This window comes from Scyliorhinus canicula, chromosome 1 (assembly GCF_902713615.1).
Source record: "Scyliorhinus canicula chromosome 1, sScyCan1.1, whole genome shotgun sequence".
In the NCBI taxonomy this organism is placed as follows: domain Eukaryota; kingdom Metazoa; phylum Chordata; class Chondrichthyes; order Carcharhiniformes; family Scyliorhinidae; genus Scyliorhinus; species Scyliorhinus canicula.
In genome coordinates this window covers 291,752,693-291,767,252 of record NC_052146.1, presented here as the reverse complement: position 1 = coordinate 291,767,252, position 14,560 = coordinate 291,752,693, and the positions used below count along the sequence as shown (strand labels likewise).

Below are 14,560 nucleotides of genomic sequence, written 5' to 3'. Positions count from 1 at the left end.
TCATACTCTGATCCTTTACACTTGGTTTCAACCAATCTCCTCAAAAGTAACTCCAATAACAATCTTCTGTATGAAAAGGTACCTTAGTTTTCAATCTTCACCATTAAGCCAACCATCCTCTGCTACAAATGTTTCCTGGATCTATGCTGGTTGGTAAAGTTAAAACGAAAACACAGCTGCTTTCTTTGCTAGAAAGAGCTTATTGACTTAGTTCACAGTCAAAAACAAACACTACTCCAAACCTCCAGTGTCTCAGCTATCCCCACTGAGAGGCTACAAATACACAATACCTGTTTAACAATGTAATTGCCATTAAACTTTAACAGCGTAATTAATGACATTGACACACATGACCGTACCTAAGCATCAGTATAGTGTTGAACAGAGCCATAAGCAGAAGTAAGCATGGAGACAGTTCCTACCTTGGATCTACCAATGTATATAATTTCTCACAGTTAATAAATACTTATTGTTAATCTAAGACTACAAATAAGACCTACTGAACTTTGCCCAACACCTTACAACAGGGTCTTGCAAAAAACAAATACAAAATAAGGAACAGCCTTGAAAAGCAATTGAGGTTAAGCCTCGTAATCTGTGCTCAGGCAAAAAAAAAGTTAGCCAAATATCCCAGAGGAAGACAACACTGTCTCGTACTACAGCAGTCAACCCAACTGAAATACAGGGGTCATACATTAGGTTCATATAACAATTAAATGCTGGAGACTTATCAATGAGACATTGAGTACAAACCATAAACTTAGGCATGCCTTACTGCTCTTTGATCTTGGTAATTGAGCATTCCACTGTGATACTGTTATTACAGAAAACAAAGTTACAGCTGACATATTATAATACACTTCAGTTTTGTACATTACAACATCAAATACACTTCAAAAATACTTTATTGGCCATGGAGCATTTTGGGGTGTTCTAAGGCCGTGAAAGGTACTTTACAAATGCAAGTTCTATATTTTCCTTTCTTTTGTTTATACCAATGATGATCCACATAGTTGACTAAAAATATATGAACAAGTACTCAATGTAATTCTCAACGTTTACCCTTCTGATGGTGTTAATTGTGTTGTCAAAGATATTGGGCGGAATTCTCCGCTCCCCACGTGGTGTGGGAGAATCGTGGGAGGGCCTTCCGACATTTTTTACGCCTCCCCCCCGCGATTCTCCCACTCCCTCTCGGAAAAATCGCCGCTCGCCGTTTTTCATGCCGAACGGCGATTCTCCGAGCCCGATGGGCCGACCCTTCACGCCCGTTTCACCACGGCAGCAACCACACTTGGTCGCTGCATTCGTGAAACGGGCGGCAGATGCCCGTTTGGTGCATCCAGGGGCCCGATTGGGACGGGAGCACCGCGACTGTGCTCTGGAGGGGACAGGCCCGCGATCGGTGCCCACCGATCGTCAGGCCTGCGTCCAAAACGGACGCACTCTTTCTCCTCCGCCGCCCTGCAAGATCAAGCCGCCACGTCTTGCCGGGTGGCGGTGGAGAAAGACGGCACTGCGCATGCGTGGGTTCGCGTCGTCTGCGCGCTGATGTCATCCGCGCATGCGCGGGTTCCTGCGCATGCACGAATGACATCCGCGAAGCGCCGTTCGGGCGTCATTTCCGGCGGCCGGGAACGACGGGGGCCCGCTCCTAGCCCCCCCGGGTGGGAGTGAATTAGGTGCGGGGAGCGGGCCCCGAGGCCGTCGTGAACCTCGGCCGAGTTCACGACGGCCTCCGCGATTTTTGGAGCCGGCGGAGAATACCGCCCATTGTTTTTTTTAAAAGCATTTGTAAAAGCATCTTTATCTCAAACTTGATCTGTGACAATTCTGGCAAGTGGCATTTATTTAATGTGATTCACTCAATTTGAATCGCAACGTAGATTGTATAAATTTAATACAATTTAGCCGAAAGAAAATATATCAAAGTATTAACATGTAATAAAAAAAACTGAACAGTAAAATAAAATAATTAAAAGTGGTACCGCACAAAACACAAATTCAAATAATAAGCTCTATAATCATGAAGTGATTACCTCAACACCAATGGACCAATCCAGCATTAATGCCATCATAAAGTCTAGACCGAGTAAGGTGGCAGATATAACATTTTTTTTTTCATTCATGCGATATGGGTGTCGTTGGCTAGGCCAGTATTTATTGCCCATTCCTAACTGCCCTGAGGAAAGTGGTGGTGAGCTGTTTTTTGAACCTCTGCAGTCCATGTGGTATAGGTACACCCACAATGTTGTTAGAAAGGGAATTCCAGGATTTTGACGCAACAATAGTGAAGCAACGACGATATATTTCTAAGTCAGGATGATGAGTGGCTTGGAGGGGAACTTCCAGGTGGTGATGTTCCAATGTGTCTGCTGCCCTTGTCCTGCTAGATGATCATGGTCATGTATTTCAAAGGTGCTCTCTAATGAGTCTTGGTGGGTATACACTGCTACCATGGTACATCGGTCGTGGAGGGAGTGAATATTTGTGGAAGGGGTGCCAATTGAGCAGCCTGCTTTGTCCTGGATGGTGTCAAGCTTCTTGGGTGTGTTGGAGCTGCACTCATCCAAGCAGATAGACAGTGTCCCATCACACTCTTGACTTGTGCCTTATAGATGGTAGATAAGCTTCGGGAGTCAGGAGGTGAGTTACTTGCCACAGGATTAGACCATAAGACATAGGAGCAGAATTATGTCACGACCCATTGAGTCTGCTCCGCCATTCAATCATGGCTGATATGATTCCTAGCCTCTGACCTGCTTTTGTAGCCACAGTGTTTATATGGCTATTCCAGTTCAGCTTCTGTTCAATGTTAACTCTCAAGATGTTGATAGAGGGGGATTCAGCATTGAATGTCAAGGACGATAGTTGCATTCTCTCTTGTTGGGAGATGGTCAGTGACTGACACTTGTGTGCTGCAAATGGTACTTGCCATTTATCAACCCAAGTCTGGATATCGTCCAGGTTGTGCTGCATTTGGACATGGACTTCTTCAACAATTGAGGAGTCGTGAATGGTGTTGAACATTGTGCAGTCATCAGGGGACATCCCCACTGATGACCTTATGAAGAAAGAAAGTCAATGATGAAGCACCTGAAGATGGTTGGGCCAAGGATACCAACCTGATGAACTTAATGCAGATGTGAAGAATGGACATCATGCAGTGAATAAGTAAACTTGACAAAACATTTATTCTTTTCTCTTTGTCAATTTCTATATGGAAGCTTTTAATTTTTAAATAATTCAGAGCAGATTGAAAAGTGTGGTTGTATTTCTAATCAATCTGAACAGAATGCTTACGATGGAGTAGATTATTATATCCCTAATTGGGCTGCAGTTGAATCCTGATTAATGAATCGCAAGCTTGCCAAAAAATGTTACATTTGGATCAGAGAGATGTGTAAAGATCTCTATAGACTGTTTGTAAGAAAAACAACCAGCTCATAATACTTGAATCTCATCCAACTACACTACTGAATTTGAATGGAAATACTTTGCCCTTTCCACATCAGTATGGAAAAGGTAGCTTAAATCTGTAAGAACAACAGCACTCAAATGTGTAGCAACCGCAAATTCAAAAAATTAGATTTGCTCAGAAAAGATTGCTAATTTGGTGAGCAATGTAGTTTTATATCAGCGATCACTGGCTTATGAAAAATTGTGTTCAATCTTACCATACAAGAACATAGGAACATAAGAACTAGGAGCAGGAGTAGGCCATCTGGCCCCTTGAGCCTGCTCCGCCATTCAATGAGATCATGGCTGATCTTTTGTAGACTCAGCTCCACTTTCCGGCCCGAACACCACAACCCTTAATCCCATTATTCTTCAAAAAACTATCTATCTTTATCTTAAAAACATTTAATGAAGGAGCCTCAACTGCTTTACTGGGCAAGGAATTTCATAGATTCTCAGCCCTTTGGGTGAAGAAGTTCCTCCTAAACTCAGTCCCAAATTTACTTCCCCTTATTTTGAGGCTATGCCCCCTAGTTCTGCTTTCACCCGCCGTGGAAACAACCTGCCCACATCTATCCTATCCATTCCCTTCAGAATTTTAAATGTTTCTATAAGATCCCTCCGCATCCTTCTGAATTCCAACGAGTACAGTCCCAGTCTCCTCAACCTCTCCTCGTAATCCAACCCCTTCAGCTCTGGGATAAATCTAGTGAATCTCCTCTGCACACCCTCCAGCGCCAGTACGTCCTTTCTCAGGTAAGGAGACCTTTTTCGGCAGGAATTCAGCTGTTGGAGTGGGTGGAGCTACAGAGTCGAGAGGGTGAGTATTTAAACTAGCCGCTAAAACAGCCACCACAGGGTCTTTGGGGATAAATTTGAAGAGTGACATCACAGCAAAGCAGTGACCTGATTGGCTGGTAAGGAAAGTGCTCCAATTAGAAGTAGCTGGGAGAAATTTAACTCTTCGTGTGTTGGTAAGTATTGTGATTGGTAAGTAAAATCTTTATTCCTTTCACTTATTCATTATTTGATATTATATTTGTAATCAGTTAAGGTAAAGTGTAAAAATGGAAGGAGATCCCAGACCCGTGTTATACTCCTCGTGCTTAATGTTGGAGTTCAGGGTCGCGGCCGATGCCCCCGACTCCTTCATGTGCAGGAAGTGTGTCCAGCTACAGTCCTGTTAGACTGCAGGACGACTCGGAGCTGTAGATGGATTCACTTTGGAGCATCCGAGATGCTGAGGAGGTCGTGGATAGCACGTTCAGTGAATTGGTCACACCGCAGATTAGGATTGGTGAGGGAGACAGGGAATGGGTGACCAAAAGGCAGAAAAAGAGCAGGAAGGCAGTGCAGGTGTCCCCTGCGGTCATCTCCCTCCAAAACAGGTATACCATTTTGGATACTGTTGGGGGAGATGACTCACCAGGGGGAGACAGTAGTAGCCAGGCTCATGGCACCGTGGCTGGCTCTGCTGCACAGAAGGGCGGGAAAAAGACTGGCAGGGCTATAGACATAGGGGATTCAATTGTAAGGGGAGTAGACAGGCGTTTGTGTGGTCGGAAACAAGACTCTCGAATGGTATGTTGCCTCCCGGGTGCACGGGTCAGGGATGTCGCAGATCGGCTGCTGGATATACTGAAGGGGGATGGTGAACAGCCAGTTGTTGTGGTGCATATAGGCACCAACTATATAGGTAAAAAACGGGATGAGGTCCTACAATCAGAATTTAGGGAGTTAGGAAATAAGTTAAAAAGTAGGACCTCAAAGGTAGTAATCTCAGGATTGCTACCAGTGCCACGAGACAGTCAGAGTAGAAATTCAAGAATAATCAGAATGAATACGTGGCTTGAGAGATAGTGCACGAGGGAGGGGTTCAGATTTTTGGGACATTGGAACCGGTTCCGGGGGCGGTGGGACCATTACAAATCGGATGGTCTACACCTGGGCAGGACTGGAACCAATGTTCTTGGGGGTGCTTTTGCTAACATTGTTGGGGAGGTTTTAAACTAATGTGGCAGGGGGATGGGAACCAGATTAGGAAGTTAGAGCTCAGTAAAGAGGCAGCAACTAAAGCCAGTACGGTACTAGATAATAAACTCATTGTGACTAAGGGGAAGAGTAGACAGGGAAGAGATGATGACTCAAAGGGACAGGTGGTCTGAGGTGCATTTGTTTTAATGCGAGAAGTGTAGCAGGTAAGGCAGATGAATTTAGGGCTTGGATTAGTACCTGGGAATATGATGTTATTGGTATTACTGAGACTTGGTTGAGGGAAGGGCAAGATTGGCAACTAAATATCCCACGGTATAGATGATTCAGGAGGGATAGAGAGGGAGGTAAAAGGGGTGGAAGAGTTGCATTACTGATCAGAGATGATATCACAGCTGTGATTAAGGAGGGCACGATGGAGGATTCGAGCACCGTGGCAATATGGGTAGAGCTAAGTAATAAGAAGGGTGCAGTAACATTGTTGGGACTTTACTACAGGCCTGGCAAAAGTGAGCATGAAGTAGAGGTACAAATATGTAGACAGATTATAGAAAAATGTAGGAGCAATAGGGTGGTCGTAATGGGGGATTTTAACTTCCCCAACATTGAATGGGACTCATGTAGTGTTGGAGACGTAGATGGAGCAGAATTTGTAAAGAGCATCCAGGAGAGTTTTTTAGAGCAGTATGTAAATAGTCCAACTCGGGAAGGGGCCATACTGGACCTGGTATTGGGGAATGATCCCGGCCAAGTGGTTGACGTTTCAGTCGATGATTACTTTGGGAATAGCGATCACAATTCCGTAAGTTTTAGAACACTCATGGACAAAGACGAGAGTGGTCGTAAAGGAAGAGTGCTAAATTGGGGAAAGGCCAAGTATAACAAAATTCGGCAGGAGCTAGGGAATGTGGATTGGGAGCAGCTGTTGAAGGGTAAATCCATATTTGAAATGTTGGGAGTCTTTTAAGGAAAGGTTGATTAGAGTGCAGGACAGACATGTCCCTGTGAAAATGAGGGATAGAAATGGCAAGATTAGGGAACCATGGATGACGGGTGGAATTGTGAGACTAGCTAAGGTGAAAAACGAAGCATACATAAGATCTAGGTGACTTAAAACTGATGAAGCTTTGGAGGAATATCGGGAAAGTAGGACAAATCTCAAACACGCATAAAGAGGGCTAAAAGGGGTCATGAAATATCTTTGGCTAACAGGGTTAAGGAAAATCCCAAAGCCTTTTATTCGTATATAAGGAGTAAGAGGGTAACTAGAGAAAGGATTGGTCCACTCAAAGACAAAAGAGGGAATTCATGCGTGGAGTCAGAGGAAATGGGTGAGATTCTTAATGAGTACTTTGCATCAGTATTCACCAAGGAGAGGGACATGACGGATGTTGAGGTTAGGGATGGATGTTTAAATACTCTAGGTCAAGTCAGCATAAGGAAGGGGGAAGTTTTGGGTATTCTAAAAGGCATTAAGGTGGACAAGTCCCCATGTCCGGATGGGATCTATCCCAGGTTACTGAGGGAAGAAAGGGACAAAATAGCTAGGGCTTAACAGATATCTTTGCAGCATCCTTAAGCACGGGTGAGGTCCCGGAGGACTGGAGAATTGCTAATGTTGTCCCTTTGTTTAAGAAGGGTAGCAGGGATAATCCAGGGAATTATAGACCTGTGAGCTTGACGTCAGTGGTAGGCAAACTGTTGGAGGTGATACTGAGGGATAGGATCTATTCACATTTGGAAGAAAATAGACTTATCAGTGATAGGCAGCATGGTTTTGTGCAGGGAAGGTCATGTCTTAAAAACCTAATAGAATTCTTTGAGGAAGTGACAAAGTTAATTGATGAGGGAAGGGATGTAGATGTCATATACATGGACTTCAGTAAGGCGTTTGATAAGGTTTCCCATGGCAGGTTGATGGAAAAAGTGAAGTCGCATGGGGTTCAGGGTGTACTAGCTAGATGGATAAAGAACTGGCTGGGCAACAGGAGACAGAGAGTAGTGGTGGAAGGGAGTGTCTCAAAATGGAGAAAGGTAACTAGTGGTGTTCCACAGGGATCCGTGCTCGGACCACTGTTGTTTGTGATATACATAAATGATCTGGAGGAACGTATAGGTGGTCTGATTAGCAAGTTTGCAGATTATACTAAGATTGGTGGAGTTGCAGATAGCGAGGAGGACTGTCAGAGAATACAGCAAAATAAAGATAGATTGGAGAGTTGGGCAGAGAAATAGCAGATGGAGTTCAATCCAGGCAAATGCGAGGTGATGCATTTTGGAAGATCAAATTCAAGAGCGGACTATATGGTCAATGGAAGAGTCCTGGGGAAAATTGATGTACAGAGAGATCTGGGAGTTCAGGTCCATTGTACCCTGAAGGTGGCAACGCAGGTCGATAGAGTGGTCAAGAAGACATATAGCATGCTTTCCTTCATCGGACAGGGTATTGAGTACAAGAGTCGGCAGATAATGTTACAGTTGTATAGGACTTTGGTTAGGCCACATTTGGAATACTGCGTGCAGTTCTAGTCGCCACATTACCAGAAGGATGTGGCTGCTTTAGAGAGGGCACAGAGCAGGTTCACCAGGATGCTGCCTGGTATGGACGGTGCTAGCTATGAAGAAAGGTTAAGTAGATTATGATTGTTTTCATTGGAAAGACGAAAGTTGAGGGGGGACCTGATTGAGGTCTACTAAATTATGAGAGGTATGGGCAGGGTGGATAGCAACAAGCTTTTTCCAAGAGTGGGGCTGCCAATTACAAGGGGTCATGATTTCAAGGTGCGAGAGGGAAAGTTTAAGGGAGATGTGCGTGGAAATTTTTTTACGCAAAAGGTGGTGGGTGCCTGGAACGCTTTGCCAGCAGAGGTGGCAAAATGGGCACGATAGCATCATTTAAGATGCATCTAGACAGATATATGAACGAGCGGGGAACAGAGGGAAGTAGATCCTTGTAAAACAACGACAGGTTTAGATAATGGATCTGGATCGGCGCAGAATGGGAAGGCCGAAGGGCCTGTTCCTGTGCTGTAATTTTCTTTGTTCTTTGTTCAAAACTGAACACAATACTCCAGGTGGGGCCTCACTAACACCTTATACAATTGCAGCATAACCTCCCTAGTCTTAAACTCCATCCCTCTAGCAATGAAGGACAAAACTCCATTTGCCTTCTTAATCACCTGTTGCACCTGTAAACCAACTTTTTGCGACTCATGCACTAGCACACCCAGGTCTCTCTGCACAGCAGCATGTTTTAATATTTTATCATTTAAATAATAATCCCTTATTATGTAATATAGGCATCACAGAGCATGTGCACTATGCCTAGCATGACAGAAGTGGCACTGTTACTTTTGTAAACTACAGATACCTAATGCATGTTCAGTTTATGAAACAGGGCTGAGTTAATTTTTTTTAAAATTTGTGAATCACTAATTCTCGGCAGGTTTACTACTATAGTTTTAATGAAAGGCAGTACAGCAATAGCATGACACTAAATTAAGGAGTCGCAAAATCAACAAAAGCACATTGAGAAGCAATGAATCCCACTCACTATGGCCGGGATTCTCCCCTACCTGGCGGGGCTGGGGGTCCTGGCGTGATGGAGTGGCGTGAACACTCTGGCGTCGGACCGCCCCAAAGGTGCGGAAGTCTCCGCACCTTTATGGGCCAAGCCCTCACCTTGAGGGGCTATGCCTGCACCGGAGTGGTTGGCACTCCGCCAGCTGGCGTGGACAGCCTTTGGCGCCACGCCAGTCGGGGCCGAAGGGACTTCGCCAACTGGCGTAAGTCCACGCATGAGCCGGAGCATCAGCGGCTGTTGATATCATCCCCGCGCATGCGCAGGGGAGGGGGTCACTTCCGCCTCCGCCATGGTGAAGACCATGGCGAAGGTGGAAGGAAAAGAGTGCCCCCACGGCTCAGGCCCGCCAGCCGAATGGTGGGCCCCGATTGCGGGGGCACCCCCTGGGGCCAGATCGCCCACCACCACCCCCCCCCCACAAGGACCCCGGAGACGCCAGCCCCCGGCGATTCTCCAACCCGGCAGGGGGGTTGGAGAATCCCGCCCTCTCTCCTTTTTATTAAGTAAAACCATTTAAAAGAAAGAGTTTGGATACTAGAAAAATGAAGTCAATCCTGCTTCAACATTTCCAATGGTGTCTGATTTTTTTTTCACAGTACCTTCACCAATAAAGATTAATATTATGAGCTGTAGTCATCACCATTATGTAATGCCTATGGGATTTGGGTGACTATGATTTACAGATTTTATTTTTCATGATGACAGATCAGAAAAAAACAGGTAATTCGAGATTATTTAATAATATAATAGGATTGCACATTTAAAGGTTATTTGTCAAACAATAATTATGCATTACCAATTATTAAATTTAGTAGGGTTACGCCCTATCATCAGATATTAATTTATGTAGAAATGAACATTAGTGTTTTTTACTTAGTGTTTTTTTTCTTAGTGATTTCAAAATAAAATTTACCTGATCATAACTATACTGAACAAAAATAGTGTTCTGTTCCATTGTACAAATTTTAAAATTTTGCTATAGGAATTAATCGCTTCCATTAATCAAAATGTACATGGATCTTAGCAAGGTGTTTGACAAGTTTCCACATGACAGATTTGTCAAAAAAGTAAAAGCCCATGGGATACAGGGCAAAGTGGCAAATTGGATAAAAAGTTGGCTTTGTAACAAGAAACAAAGGGTAATGATCGATCGTTGCCCTTGCAAATGGAAAGTTGTTTCAGGTGGTGTTCCACAGGCTCGGTGTTGGGATCCTTACTGTTTGTGTTATATATTATTGATTAGGACGTTAACGTGGGGGGTTGGGGGGGGCATGATTGGGAAATTTGCAGGCAACACAAAGATTGGCCGACTGGTGGACAGTGTAGAGGATAGCTATAATCTCCAAAATTATACAGATATATTGGTGGAGTGGGCGATAAAGTGGCAGATGAAATTTAACACAGAAGTGTGAGGTAATGCATTTAGGGAGGTCAAACAATTATAGGGAGTACACAATAAATGGGAATATACTAAGAGGGGTAGCACGGTAGCACTGTTGTTTCACAGCTCCAGGGTCCCAGGTTCGATTCCCGGCTTGGGTCACTGCCTGTGTGGAGTCTGCATGTTCTCCCCGTGTCTGCGTGGGTTTCCTCCAGGTGCTCTGGTTTCCTCCCACAAGTCCCGAAAGACGTGCTTTTGGGTAATTTGGACATTCTGAATTCTCCCTCCCTGTACCCATACAGGAGCCGGTGTGTGACTAGGGGCTTTTCACAGTAATTTTATTGCAGTGTTAATCTGGGACTACTTGTGACAATAAAGATTATTATTGTAAAGTGAGTGATATTGGCGCACAAGTACACAGGTCACTAAAGGCAGCAGTTCAAGTAGACAAGCTGGTAAACAAAGTATATAGATTGCTCTCCTTCATTGGCAGATGTATAGAATATAAAAATAAGGATATCACGTTGGAATTGTATAAAACACTGATCAGGCTGCAGCTGGCATATTGTGTGCTGTTCTGGTAACCACATTACAGTACGTTATTGAACAAAGAAAGGTAGCACAGGAAGAGGCTCTTCGGCCCTCCAAGTCTGCGCCGACTATGCTGCCCGTCTATACTAAAATCTTCTACACTTCCGGGGTCTGTATCCCTCAATGCCCATCCAATTCATGTATTTGTCAAGATGCCCCTTAAACGTCACTATCGTCCCTGCTTCCACCACCTCCTCCGGCAGCGAGTTCCAGGTACCCACTACTCTGTGTAAAAAAACTTGCCTTGTACATCTCCTCTAAACCTGCCCCTCGTACCTTAAACCTATGCCCCCTAGTAATTGACCCCTCTACCCTGAGAAAAAGTCTCTGACTATCCACTCTGTCTATGCCCCTCATAATTTTGTAGACCTCTATCAGGTCGCCCCTCATCCTCCGTCGTCCCAGTGAGAACAAACCGAGTTTATTTAACCTCTCCTCATAGCTAATGCACTCCATACCAGGCAACATACTGGTAAATCTCTTCTGCCCCTCTCTAAAGCCTCCACATCCTTCTGGTAGGGTGGCAATCAGAATTGAACACTGTACTCCAAGTGTGGCCTAACTGAGGTTCTATACACCTGCACCATGTCTTGCCAATTTTGAAACTCAATGTACCAGCTAATGAAGGCAAGCATGCCCCATGCCTTCTTGAATACCTTCTCCACTTGTGTTGCCCCTTTCAGTGACCTGTGGACCTGTACACCCAGATCTCTCTGACTGTCAATACGCTTGAGGGTTCAACCATTCACTGTATATTCCCTACCTGTATTAGACCTTCCAAAATGCATTACCTCACATTTGTCCGGATTAAACTCCATCTGCCATCTCTCCGCCCAAGTCTCCAAATTATCTAAATCCTGCTGTATCCTCCGAGTCCTCATCGCTATCCGCAATTTACCAACCTTTGTGTTGTCCGCTAACTTACTAATCAAACCAGCTACATTTTCCTCCAAATCATTTATATATATTACGAACAGCAAAGGTCCCAGCACTGATCCCTGCGGAACACGACTAGTCACAGCCCTCCAATCAGAAAAGCACCCTTCCATTGCTACTCTCTGCCTTCTACAACCTAGCCAGTTCTGTATCCACCTTGCCAGCTCACCTCTGATGCGGTGTAACTTCACCTTTTGTACCAGTCTGCCATGAGGGACCTTGTCAAAGGCCTTACTGAAGTCCATGTAGACAACATCCACTGCCCTACCTGCGTCAACCATCTTTGTGACCTCCTTGAAAACTCTATCAAGTAAGTGAGACACAACCTCCCCTTCACAAAACCGTGTTGTTTCTCACAAATACGTCCACTTGCTTCCAAATGGGAGTAGATCCTGTCTTGAAGAATTCTCTTCAGTAATTTCCCTACCACTGATGTACGGCTCACTGGCCTATAGTTCCCTGGATTATCCTTGCTACCCTTCTTAAACAAAGGAACAACATTGGCTATACTCCAGTCCTCCGGGACATCACCTGAAGACAGTGAGGATCCAAAGATTTCTGTCAAGGCCTCAGCAAATTCCTCTCTTGCCTCCTTCAGTATTCTGGGGTAGATCCCGTTAGGCCCTGGGGCTTATCCACCTTAATATTTTCAAGACGCCCAACACCTCCTCTTTTTGGATCTCAATGTGACCCAGGCTATCTACACACCCTTTTCCAGACTCAACGTCCACCAATTCCTTCTCTTTGGTGAATACTGCAAAGTATTAATTTAGTACCTCGCCCATTTCATCTGGCTCCACACATAGATTCCCTCCCCTGTCCTTCAGTGGGCCAACCCTTTCCCTGGCTACCCTCTTGCTTTTTATGTATGTGTAAAAAGCCTTGGGATTTTCCTTAAACTTTTTTGCCAATTACTTTTCATGACCCCTTTTAGCCCTCCTGACTCCTTCCTTAAGTTCTTTCCTACTTTCCTTATATTCCACACAGGATTCGCCTGTTCCCAGCATTCCTGCCCTGACAAATGCCTCCTTTTTCTTTTTGACGAGACCTACAATATCTCTCGTTATCCAAGGTTCCCAAAATTTGCCATATTTATCCTTCATCCTCATAGGAACATGCCGGTTCTGAATTCCTTTCAACTGACATTTGAAAGCCTCCCACATTTCAGGTGTTGATTTACCCTCAAACATCCGTGCCCCCAATCTAGGTTCTTCAGTTCCTGCCTAATATTGTTATAATTAGCCTTCCCCCAATTTAGCACATTCATCCTTGGACCACTCTTATCCTTGTCCACCAGCACTTTAAAACGTACTGAATTGTGGTCACTGTTCCCGAAATGCTCCCCTACTGAAACGTCTACCACTTGGCTGGGCTCATTCCCCAATACCAGGTCCAGTATAGCCCCTTCCCTAGTTGGACTTCTTACATATTGTTTTAAGAAGCCCTCCTGAATGCTCCTTACAAACTCTGCCCCGTCCAAGCCTCTCGGACTAAGTGAGTCCCAATCAATATTGGGGAAGTTAAAGTCTCCCATCACAACAACCCAGTTGCTTTTACTCCTTTCCAAAATCTGTCTACCTATCTTCCGCTGGCTGTTGGGAGGCCTGTAGTAAACCCCCAACATTGTGACTGCGCCTTTCTTATTCCCAATCTCTACCCATATATCCTCGCTGCCCTCTGAGGTGTCCTCCCAGTACAGCTGGGAGTCCCGCAGTACAGCTGTGGTATTCTCCCTAACCAGTAGCGCAACTCCTCCACCCCTTTTACCTCCTCCTCTGAAACATCTAAATCCTGGAACGTTTAGCTGCCAATCCTCTTGTTCCCTCAACCAGGTCTCTGTAATGGCAACAACATCATAGTTCCAAGTACTAATCCAAGCTCTAAGTTCATCTGCCTTACCCGTAATACTTCTTGCATTAAAACATATGCACTTCAGGCCACCAGTCTCGCTGTTTTCAGCAACATCTCTCTGTCTGCTCTTCCTCAGAGCCATACTGGCTCTATTCCCTAGGTCTCCCTCAATCTTTTCACCTTCTGACCTCTTGCTCCGGTACCCACACCCCTGCCATACTAGTTATTGCTCTGGAGAGAATGCACAAGAGCTTTACAAGAATGTTGCCAGAGTTAGAAAAGTGTGGTTATGAGGAGAGATTGGATAGGTTATTTTCCTTGGAACAAAGGAGTGACTTAATTGTGATGGGTGACTTAATTGAGTGTACAAAATTATGATGGGAAATTAAAGAGTGGACAGGATAAAATGGTTTCCCTTGGTGGAGAATTCTAGAACCAAGGGACAAGATAAGTGGCAGAAGATATAGAGAGGGAATGAGGATGAACTTTTTTATATGCAGAGGGTAGTGGGAGTCTGGAATTTGCTGCCCAAGTTGGTGGTGGAGGCAGAGACACTAAACTATTTTAAGAAGTACCTGGATCTGCACCTTAAGTGCTGTATGCTACAGGGCTATGGACCGGGTGCAAGAAGATGGAATTAGAAAGGGCACCTGGGTGTCCTTGGGCTGATATGGACAAGATGGGCAGAGTGGCCTCCTTCTGTGCTGTAACTTATCTATGGTTCTAAAATAGAGAAAGTACTGGTAAAGAAATTCAAGAACACTCAA

General features: G+C 44.7%; 1 protein-coding gene across 4 annotated transcripts in view; it reads right to left on the bottom strand.

Annotated features, from left to right (window-relative positions):
* sdccag8 (SHH signaling and ciliogenesis regulator sdccag8) overlaps window positions 1-14,560 on the bottom strand; it is a 595,448-nt gene that overhangs the window by 101,142 nt on the left and 479,746 nt on the right. The gene's annotated exons all lie outside the window — the stretch shown is intronic.